General features: G+C 38.8%; 1 protein-coding gene and 2 pseudogenes across 4 annotated transcripts in view; 1 reads left to right on the top strand and 2 right to left on the bottom strand.

Annotated features, from left to right (window-relative positions):
* The window catches only part of MAP3K20 (mitogen-activated protein kinase kinase kinase 20), a 191,356-nt gene that overhangs the window by 105,958 nt on the left and 74,600 nt on the right, over window positions 1-10,798 (bottom strand). The window lies entirely within an intron of this gene.
* LOC105887128 lies at window positions 3,748-4,619 on the top strand (annotated as a pseudogene). Its single transcript, XR_001161363.2, has one exon. The product of XR_001161363.2 is annotated as a 60S ribosomal protein L7a pseudogene (transcript).
* On the bottom strand, window positions 4,995-6,191 carry LOC100943553 (annotated as a pseudogene). The gene has a single exon (XR_002773786.1). The product of XR_002773786.1 is annotated as a heterogeneous nuclear ribonucleoprotein A1-like (transcript).

Below are 10,798 nucleotides of genomic sequence, written 5' to 3' on the forward strand. Positions count from 1 at the left end.
GAGGTTGCTGTGAGCTGTGATGCCACAGTGCTCTACCCAGGGGGGCAACTGGAGGCTCCTGTCTCAAAAAAAAAAAAAATACACCAATAAAATGGTCCCTGATGCTTAAACAATGGAATAATATTTTGGCCTCAAAAAGAAATTAAGTACTGATATATGCTGAAACATGGATGAACCTTGTAAACATACTAGTGAAATAACCCAGATACTAAAGGGCAAATATTGTATGATTCCACTTATAAGAAGTACCCTGAATAAGCAAATTTAGAGTTGAAGAAAGCAGATTAAAGGCTACCAGGGGCTGGTGGGAGGAGGGAATGAGAAGTTATTGCTTAATGAGTACACAGTTTCTGTTTGGGGTGATGAAAATTTTAGAAATAGATAATCATAATGGTTGCACAACACTTTGAATATAATTAATGACATTGAATTATATACTTAAATGTGGTTAAAATGGCATATTTTATTCTATTTATCTTTTACCACAATAAAAAGTTTAAAAAAAAGAAATTACAGAGTTTTGCAGAGATGAATGATCACAGTCTATACATACAATCCAAAGTCTAAATATCCTTAGGATAAATATGTAATTTTCCATCCAGATTAGGATTTGAGGATCTAAGGAGAGACTGGGATAGATTGTGACAAAATTAACTCAGGATCTAAGACTCTCTATAAAAATGAAGGGTCACAATATGATCAATAGAGTAATCAAAGTCCATCCATAAAAATATCTAAAAGTAACATCCTTATCAGAGTACAAAAATGTTCATACAAATTATTTTGTTTGTAGCAAAATATGTGCCCACTCATTGCTTCCAGCTGAGACAATTCCTTCCTCTCTTGCTCCTACTTTTCTCTACAGAAAAAATTACAGGGGTTTTAGTTTGTTGATAAACCTGGGGAGGTGGTGGGCTTTTTGTCATTAGTTCTATTTTACCTGGCATTTCTATGCATTTACCTGGAGAAATGAGCTCAGTTTGCCAGAAGTTGGTCAGCACATGGGTTCCCAATGACTGATTCAATCAGATATGAAGAAAAGTTAATTATCATAGGTTTAATTCTCTTCCTTTAAAGTACTTCCAACAGTTTTTAAAATATTCTCATCTCCAGAGTGATCCCTTTCCCTCAATTTGAATTTTTTAAAATTTAAGCTCAAATTTTAATTTGTTTCTTTAATTTTGGAGAGCTGCCATTTGATTCTTAAGATTTTGTGTCTTTAAAACTTGTTTACATATTTTATATTCTACTAACACAGTCTAAACATACTTATGTGACAGATTAAAAATAAAATTGAGTTCACTTCTTTATCTGAAAAAAAGCACAGATACCAACAGCAACCTAGTTATAGACTGAAAGTAGTGGTTTATTACGCCCCACATCGTTATGCGGGCAGCCTCAATTTACCTCTGACACGTGGAACAGGCTTTTCTCCCTGGCTGTCAACAGCTATCACCCTCCCTACCCAGCACCAGGACTGTGTTTCATCAGAGTCCACATTGCCTGTGATGTGGCACTGACACCAGGCACACGTGGACTGCCCACCAATGTCGGCTGCTCCTCCACACTACCCCACGGACTTTGATCTCTGAGGTCCTCACCAATTTTAAGACTATCAATGGACAACAGTAACAGAAAGAAAAGTGGATCCTCCAGTCATTCAGCTGATGCAGTCTCCTCTCTGCATGATCCATCCAAGGTCAAAGACTCTCTCTAAAGACAGCTCTGCCTCAAAATTACCAGTAAGTTCCAAGGTCACTTTTATACTTAAGAAACAATAAAAATTATGTGTCTAGAAAAAAGACTGGGAAGAAACACTAATTGTGGTTATCTCTAAGAGGCAAAAAGAAGAAGTGACTTTAAGTTTTTTTTTATTATTTCTTAAACTTTTTACCGTAAGTCCATATCCTCCTTTTTTTTTTTTTTTTAATCTTTTTAGTCAGGTTCTCACTCTGTCACCCACTGCTATGGCTTGATCATAACTCACTATAGCTTCAAACTCCTGGCCTTAAGTGATCCTCCTTGTCTTAGCCTCCTGAGAAGCAATGAAAGATTAGGCTTCAAAAACACTGGACAGACCCCTGGGAGTGGGATACAACACTCACAGAGACCTTACCTAACAAACGCAAACACTGTGACCTAGTGGTACCCTTTACATTAATCTGAAATCAAAAACAACTGACCGGAAACATAATTTAATTGAATAGTGGACTAAATGAGTGAAAATTTAATTCCAGTTCCAAAACGGATGGCCTTGGTCACTCCTAAACCTTGTTTTCTTTCTAGGAAACGACTCAGTTGGACAAAATTATCTTCCAAATTCCTTCATGCTTTAAATTTTTACCTATTTTTGTTTTTAAAAGTTAATTTACTATTAACACTACTTTACACAGAGTGGGTATTCAATGAATACTTGATAAACTGCACAGAGGTAATTAACCATGGTGCATTAGGACATACTCTGGAGTAAAAAGGGTTCAGTTTGAGTCTTGTCTTTAACACTTACAAGCCGGGTGACTCTGAGGAGGTTATGTAACCTCTCTGAGACTGTTTCCTCATTTATAAAATAGGAAGAGTAATCTCATCCCAGTGCTCGCAAATGCTGGGTACCCAACCAACGCTAAGTCCTTTCTCTGACAGCTTTTCATTTCCTTTATAATTAATACCTTTCATTAAGAGTCAAGTCAAGCTTGTGAGTAAATCTGTATTTCTTCAAGCAATGAATTCCAATCGCAAAATTTTGCTTCTTTTAATTAGCCTCATATATTCAACTTCCCACGTTCACTTATGTTTTTACCTAAATATAGCACTTTAATATTTCCAAAGCATTTATCTGACCTGACCCTTGCAAGTAAGATATTTCATCATATATAAGTGTTGAGAAATTGGGTCTTTGGTTTTATTTTCTCAAACACACTTGCCTGCAGCCTAGCAAATGTCATAAATAAAATTTGAATCCATGTCTAGCCCAAGAATATGGGGAGGGAGTGGGAAGGGGAGGGGAGAAGGGTGGCTGGGTGGTGGGAGGGTGACTGGAAAGATCACCTATATATCTGTCTAACAAGGGTACAAGTGAACTTTTCTACAACTAGAATATAAATGTTTTGACACAATGACTATGCAAATGACATGAAATTTATGTGAACCAGCTTGATCAAAGTATTTCAAAATGTATATGAAAACACTACACTGTACCCCATGTTTGCATTAATGTATATAGCTATCATTTAATAAAAAAAAAGAAAAAAGAAAGAAATAATGGGGAGAAATGAACATAGAAAAAAATAGTTGGAAGAATTATAAGAAATGACATTGCACAACTTTGTGCTGTTAAATTTCAATACCTGTCAACAATATGTCAAATTTTCTAGAAAAATCAGAACTGACTCCCAAGTGTATTGAATAAAAGTGTATGATTCCATTTATATGAATTAAAGAATATACAAAAATAAAAAAAATTAAAAAAAAATGAATCCATGTCTATGACCTCTTTTTTTTTTCCAAGAGAATTAAATCGTTTATTGATTACACATGATAATCGTAGATACACGAGCTTCATTCTCATCTGTAATTGTATCTGGTTCCATTAGATATACTGCATAGGATATGCCAACAATCACCTTTATAGCCAATAATTCCATGATTTTCCTTGGATGACCCTTTTAAATGGTGAGCTTCAGGTCACAACAGTAACCCTCAGTTCAACTACACCAAGGTTTCTGAAGACAATGGCTTCTTCGATCTCTGCTTCAGCAGCTCAAGATGCCAAAAGGAAAGAAGGCCAAAGGGAAGAAGGTGGCCCTGGCCCCTGCCACGGTGAAGAAGCAGGAGGCCAAGAAGGTAGTGAATCCTCTGTTCAAGAAAAGGCCAAAGAACTTCGGCATTGGGCAGGACATCCAGCCCAAGAGGGACCTCACCCGCTTTGTCAAATGGCCCTGCTACATCCGGTTGCAGCAGCAAAGAGCCATCCTCTACAAGCGGCTGAAAGTACCTCCTGCCATTAATCAGTTCACCCAGGCATTGGACCACCAAACAGCTACTCAGCTGCTCAAGCTGGCCCACAAGTACAGACCAGAAACAAAGCAAGAGAAGAAGCAGGGACTGTTGGCCCGGGCCGAGAAGAAAGCTGCGGGCAAAGGGGATGCCCCCACTAAGAGACCACCTGTCCTTAGAGCAGGGGTTAACACTGTCAACACGTTGGTGGGGAACAAGAAGGCTCAGCTGGTGGTGACTGCACATGATGTGGACCCCATTGAGCTGGCTGTTTTCCTGCCTGCCCTGTGTCGGAAGATGGGGGTCCCTTACTGCATTATCAAGGGGAAGGCCAGGCTGGGGTGTCTCCTCCACAGGAAAACCTGCACCACTGTGGCCTTCACGCAGGTTAACTCAGAAGACAAAGGAGCTCTAGCTAAGCTGGTGGAAGCCATCAGGACCAATTACAAGGACAGATACAATGAGATCTGCCATCACTGAGGAGGCAACGTCCTGGGCCTGAAGTCTGTGGTTCACATTGCCAAGCTGGAAAAGGCTAAGGCTAAAGAACTTGCAACTAAACTGGGCTAAACGTACACTGTAGTTTTCTGTACATAAAAATAATAAATATTCAAGCCCCCCCAAAAGACAATGGCTTCTTCACCAAAGCAGGTTGTAAATGAATTTCAAATAGAACCTGGCATCACCCTGAAGGAATTCTAGCTTCACACTTTTGGAAAGTTTACCAAAATGGCTTCAGAGTAGGCTAACTTTACACAGCACATTAAAAAGAAAAAAAAAAAAAAAGACACATGTATTCAGCGTCATGATCAGACTATTACATTTAGTAATCAACAGCATGGGTGCCAAAAAAAAATCTACATTAAAACCCTTTGTTGGAATGCTTTACACTTTCCACAGAACAGAAACTAAAATAACCTGTTATACAATTAGTCACAAATACAGTCCCCATACATGCCCATACATATGAGTATTGTCTAAAACATGTCTTCTTTGTAGCAGCTAGGCCCTGCCACCACTGTGCTTGGCTGAGTTCACAAATCTGTTGTAACCTGTAGCTTCCCTGTCACTTCTCTGGCTTTCCTCTCCTGCTAAGCTTTGTTCCTGGGAATAATTAAAACCTTCTGCCACTGCCTTAGCTACTGCTGCTACTGGAACCACCAAAGCCACTTTGGTTTCGTGGTTTGGCAAAGTATTGGCCACCACCACCATAAGGGCCAGAGCTTCTGCATCCAAAATTTCCTCCCTTCATGGGTCCAAAATTTGATGACTGATTGTTATAATTGCCAAAATCATTGTAACTTCCACCACCTCCAAAATTGCTTCCATCATTACCAAATCCATTGTAGCCATCCCCACTGCCATCCACCACCACCACCATGGCTGCCACCAAAGCCACCTCCATGGCCAAAGTTGTCATTTCCACCAAAACCACCTCCATTGAACCCCACTGAAATTTCCAGAACCACTTCGACCTCTTTGGCTGGATGAAGCACTAGCCATCTCTTGCTTTGATGGGGCTTTCCTTACTTCACAGTTGTGGTCATTCACAGTATGGTATTTCTGAATGACAATTATCTACAAAATCATGGTCACCAAACATATCAAAAGCAAAGCCCCTCTTCTTGCCACTGCCTTGGTCAGTCATGACACTTCCATTTTCCTGTACTGTTCAAAATAGTCTCTTAAGCAATGTTCTTCAGTATCTCCTTTAATGCCACCAATGAAGATCTTTTTCACAGTCAAGTGGGCACCAGGTCTTTGAGAATCTTCTCTGAAAACAGCTCTCTCTGGTTCCATAACTCTTCCATCCACTTTGTGTGGCCTTGCATTCATTGCTGCATCCACCTCCTCCACGGTCACGTATGTGACAACCCAAAGTCCCTGGAGTGCTTGGTGTTTGGATCTCTCACTGCCACGCAGTCTGCGAGCTTTCCCCATTGCTCAAAATGGCTCCTCAGACTCTCATCAGTCATTTCAAAGCTCAACCCTCCGATGAAGAGCTTCCATAGCTGTTCAGGCTCTTTAGGAGACTCTGACTTAGACATGACGGCGGTGGGAAGAGAGACTTTAACGATGCTTCCTCGGCAATATCCACAGGCAGAAAGCTACCTCTTTTTGGATATTTTCTCCCCCTTCTCTCTTGAAAAAAAAGAGATTCCCTAAAATCATGAGTCCTTCAAAAGCATTTTTTAAAAAGCTATTATTGTCCCAAGAGATTCCAACTTAAAGACTCCCCTGTAATACTAGCTAACCCTTACTGAGTGCCTACCATGAGCTAGGCCAACCACTTCATGTACATTGAATGTTTAAATCCTCCCAGCAAACCATGAGGTAAGGCCTACTATTCATCACCTTTCATAGAGGAAGAAACCAAGCAAGGGGAAATTTAAAAAGTTTTCCAAGGGCACATAAGTAGCAAAGTCAAATCTTTAACACAGGTAGTTTGATCTCACAGCTCTGCTTATAATCACTAAACCATACCTCTTCACTTCACCTAATTTGAATACAGAACGAAATGCTAATTAACAGAACATCCAAATATTATACCAGACCTGGAAAATTCCAGTGCTCTCTTTAGTTAGTTACAGAAGCATGAGAAGCTCCTTGTCAACTCACCCTTAGGGTCTCAGCCACTGTCCTTACTACAAGATTTCCATATCTTTCTGATGCTCTTCTGTGCCAGGCCAGGTCAAGAACCAAGACCTAATTTTCTACAGGCACTAGGCCATTGGGCCAGCCAACAACAGCCAAATTCATAGCTAATAAAACCAGTTAATTGCACAGCATGAGGCACTCTCTCTCGATGCAAAAATTACACGGTTAGAAATTTTGAGCGACTCTCACAATCTGATTAGCTAAGTGCTTTATAATATTACTCTCCAGTGCAACAGAGTTTGATTATTTACATCCCATAAGAGAAATGTTTGCCACATTTTTATGGAAATCTACAAAATCATTTAGAAGAATTTAGGCAAATTTAATTTTAAAAAACTCTGAAAAGTCCTTTAACATCTTTTAGACTCTAATTACATGGTATCTTGAATACTTGGATTCTTCGGCTAAATTAATAATAATTTTACTATTTTGGGGTTCTGTAGGCATGCTCAAACAATAACTAAAGGCAAAGTCACATGCGTGAGGCGCCTGCCAGACTTTTATTTTGCTGATTACCAAAAACCAGTACCAAAACCTAACAAATGTATAGCAAAGATAATCTGAAATCACAGACTCTCCAGGATGAAAGAGATTTGAAATCTGCTAGTCTTTTTCTCCCCAGACCCCAACTATACCCCCACCTTAAGGAAACTGTACTCCTAAAGGCAAAGATCACTTCTCCCCTAACGGCTTAAGGAATAGATAGCCTGCATTTAAACAAACTCTAACTACTTAATAACCATCACCACCAGCCATCATCTTTCCTTTCACTAACCTTCATGCTGAAACCCAAATCATGGTATTTGGGTTAGACATAGTGAAAAATCACAGCCAAAAGCTAAATTTTTACCTTAGCTTCAGTTTTTCCAAAGCTTAAAAATTCTAATTCTTTTCATTTTTCTTGACATGTCTTATTTTTCAGCTTTTTGGTTATTTTACCCATATCTATGCCAAGACATCAGTCATTCAGGAGACATATTCAAATAACTGGTATTGGGTAGAATAAGCAGACTGAATGAGTTCACTTTTCACCCCGATATTGAAGTGTAGTATAAACTTGGTCATTATAGTTCTCCTCAAAATCATCTTTATGACTGCATTCCTCACATTTAAGAAAAATTTTTGATGTTCTTTAATTCAAATATGGAAAGCTATAACTTAAGTATAATGGTATTAGTAAAAAAAGTATTTGTAATTTTCTTGAACAACCAATTTGTTTTTATTTCCTTGTTCCCAAGATTATTTTAACAACCTGTCACACTACATTTTTCAAGTTGGTTGCTAGGAAGTTTAGACCCAAGTTTGTTGCCTACATCTAGAAAGCACAACATATACAGAGACTCGTGGGTGTGTTTTTAATCATACTAAACTTCATTTCTGCTTCCATTTTGTTTTTCCACCACAATTTCCTTTTACCTTGTTTTTGTTTTCTTTCTTTTTTTTTTTTCTCACTTTGTCACCCTTGGTAGAGTGCTGTGGCGTCATAGCTCACAGCAACCGCCAACTCTTGGGCTCAAGCGATCCTCTTGCCTCAGTTTTTCCATTTTTAGTTGAGACAGGCTCTTGCTCTTACTCAGGTTGGTTTGAACTCATGAACTCAAGCAATCCACCCACCTCGGTCTCCCAGAGTGTTAAGATTACAGGCGTGAGCCACTGTGCTGGCCATTTTTCTATTTTTAATATATTTTCTCCCATAATACTGTTTCTAAGTTCGTTAGCTGCCTTAAATTATTTTGATGACAAAGTCATATAATAAATACAGTAATACAGCTGACTTTTGAACAACATGGACTTGAACTTCTGAGGTCCATTTATAGGTAGGTGGCTTTCTTCTGCCTATGTCATCCCTAAGCCAGCAAAACTGGCCCCCCTCTTCTTCATGTAGACAATAAGGCTGAAGACCTCCTTGACAATCCACTTCCATTTAATGAAGAGTAAACAGATTTTTTCTTCTTTAGACCTTCTTAATAACATTTTCTTTTCTCTAGCTTGTAAAAATACAGTATATAATGTAACATACAAAATATGTATTAATTGACTGTTTATGTTGCAATGCATATGGTCAATGGTTGGCTATTACTAGTTAAGTTTTGGGGAAGTCAAGTTATATATATATATATATATATATATATATTTCAACTGCATGGTGTTTGGCACCCATAACCCCTATATTGTTCAAGGGTCAACTTTATTTTGCAGAATATCTCAAATTGAGTCCTTAAAATAAGATTCCAGGGGTCCACAGATAGATCTTTGGTGGACCACAAAGTCAAACTCAACAGAAACACTGGTCTAACTGAAGGGTTACCTCTTGGTTAACTATATGTGGATACAATATTATTTCCTGGTCTTTGTCCACTCGAGGAACCTTCACCAGCACCTTATGACTATCTTTTGGACCCTTTCATTACACATCCATGTCAAATGTGGAAACCCATTTCTGACCTAAATCTTTTATCCTTACTTCCCTTAAACCAGTTCTTCAACTGACTAGATTGAGGCTTCTAGTTCCTCCTTCCTTTCGATTTTTCCTTTTTAAAACTGGGTTCTGTGGAAAGAGGCAGAGATCCAAAATAACAGTAGTTTAAACAAGATAGAGGTTGAAAATAAACCAACCTCAAAATGATAAAATGTCTCAAAATACGAGGTCTGCAGGAAGCCCAATGTGCTAGCTCCATGGGATAATGCCCCACCATCTGTCACGATGGCTGCATCCTCAGGGCTGCCTGATGGTCACTATATAACCCCATTATATCCACACTCTAAGTAGCAAGAAAGAAAGTGCACAAGGGTGTCCTCCTAGCTCAGCCTCCTTTTAAGAGCTTTCTCAACAATTTCATCCAAAAGTTGTGTTTAGATGTCATTAGCGAATTCTATTTTCAGAGAAGACTGGGAATGTAGTTTTCAGCTGCATACGGTGACATATCTAATAATACAGGAATCCTAAGGAAGACCAGGAGAATATCACTGGGTAGGCAGCTAATGATTAATGCCGTATCTACCAACTATCAATAATCAAGATTCTGTCTAATGAAAGTGTCTTTAGAGAACTATATGTTATATAGTCATTAGTCAAATATCCCCCAAATATTCTTGCCCTAAAGCTTTAGTCTCCTCCCCATGCTACCAAACTTTAGTCTCCTCCCCATGCTACCAAACTGCTAAATATGGAAAAATCCAATGATTACGTTCCTATGCTCCTCAGTACTTTCAGACGAGCTTTTAGGACAGAACTGTCCCGTGATGGTTAACACGGTGTTTTTATGGTCTATACATTTATTGAAACCTCATTTTGAGAGTCTTCAGTTAGTTCCCTCTTTCACTCTCAATTCAATATTTATCCAACAAATAACTATGATGTGCCAGGCACTGTTTTTTGGTGCTGAGTATAGTGGTGAACAAAATAGCAAAACCTTTGTCCTCGTGGAACTTATAATCTGCTTGGCGGGGAAGACAGAACAGTGATGTCAAGAAATAAAATAATTTTCATGAGTCAGCTACAATGAAGCTTAACTCTTCTCATGTCCTTAGTTACTCTTGCCGTCTTCAGTCTTGGTAGATGATTACGAGCACCTGTACACTGGGGCAACAGGCAGAGCTCCCCTTACTATTCTTATCTTACTGCCTTTCTTTCTAACAGAGAAATGCAGCTCTCCCCTTCCCCACATCTCAGCCTGACACTGTTTTTTTTCATACCTCCCTCAGGATATTATGCTTCATCAATATTCCTTCTGGAATCTTCTATTCTTTCTAGTTCCCTCCTCTAGGCCAAAGAAAATGTGCGAATTTCACTTTTCCAAAAAAGAAATGATCTTTCTTGACCATCACTTCCTTTTCAAACTACTTTCCTGAACATCAAAAACTTGAAATAATACTTTACATTCTATTTCATCACTTTCTTCTTCTTCTTTTTTTTTTTTTTTTTGCAGTTTTTAATCAGGGCTGGGCTTGAACCCTCCACCTCCCGCATATGGGCCCGGGGCCCTACTCCTTGAACCACAGGCACCGCCCTATTTCATCACTTTCTATTCACTCCTTAATCCCATTGTGTTTGGCTGGGTTTTTATTCTCTTGCTCAAGATTCCCTATGGGACTTTGAATTCTGATCTTTTCTTTTAAATATCCTATATAGGTTATATTCCGAGTT

The sequence above is a fragment of the Otolemur garnettii genome, unplaced genomic scaffold (genome assembly GCF_000181295.1).
Source record: "Otolemur garnettii isolate 467f Iridium unplaced genomic scaffold, OtoGar3 scaffold00048, whole genome shotgun sequence".
Lineage (NCBI taxonomy): Eukaryota > Metazoa > Chordata > Mammalia > Primates > Galagidae > Otolemur > Otolemur garnettii.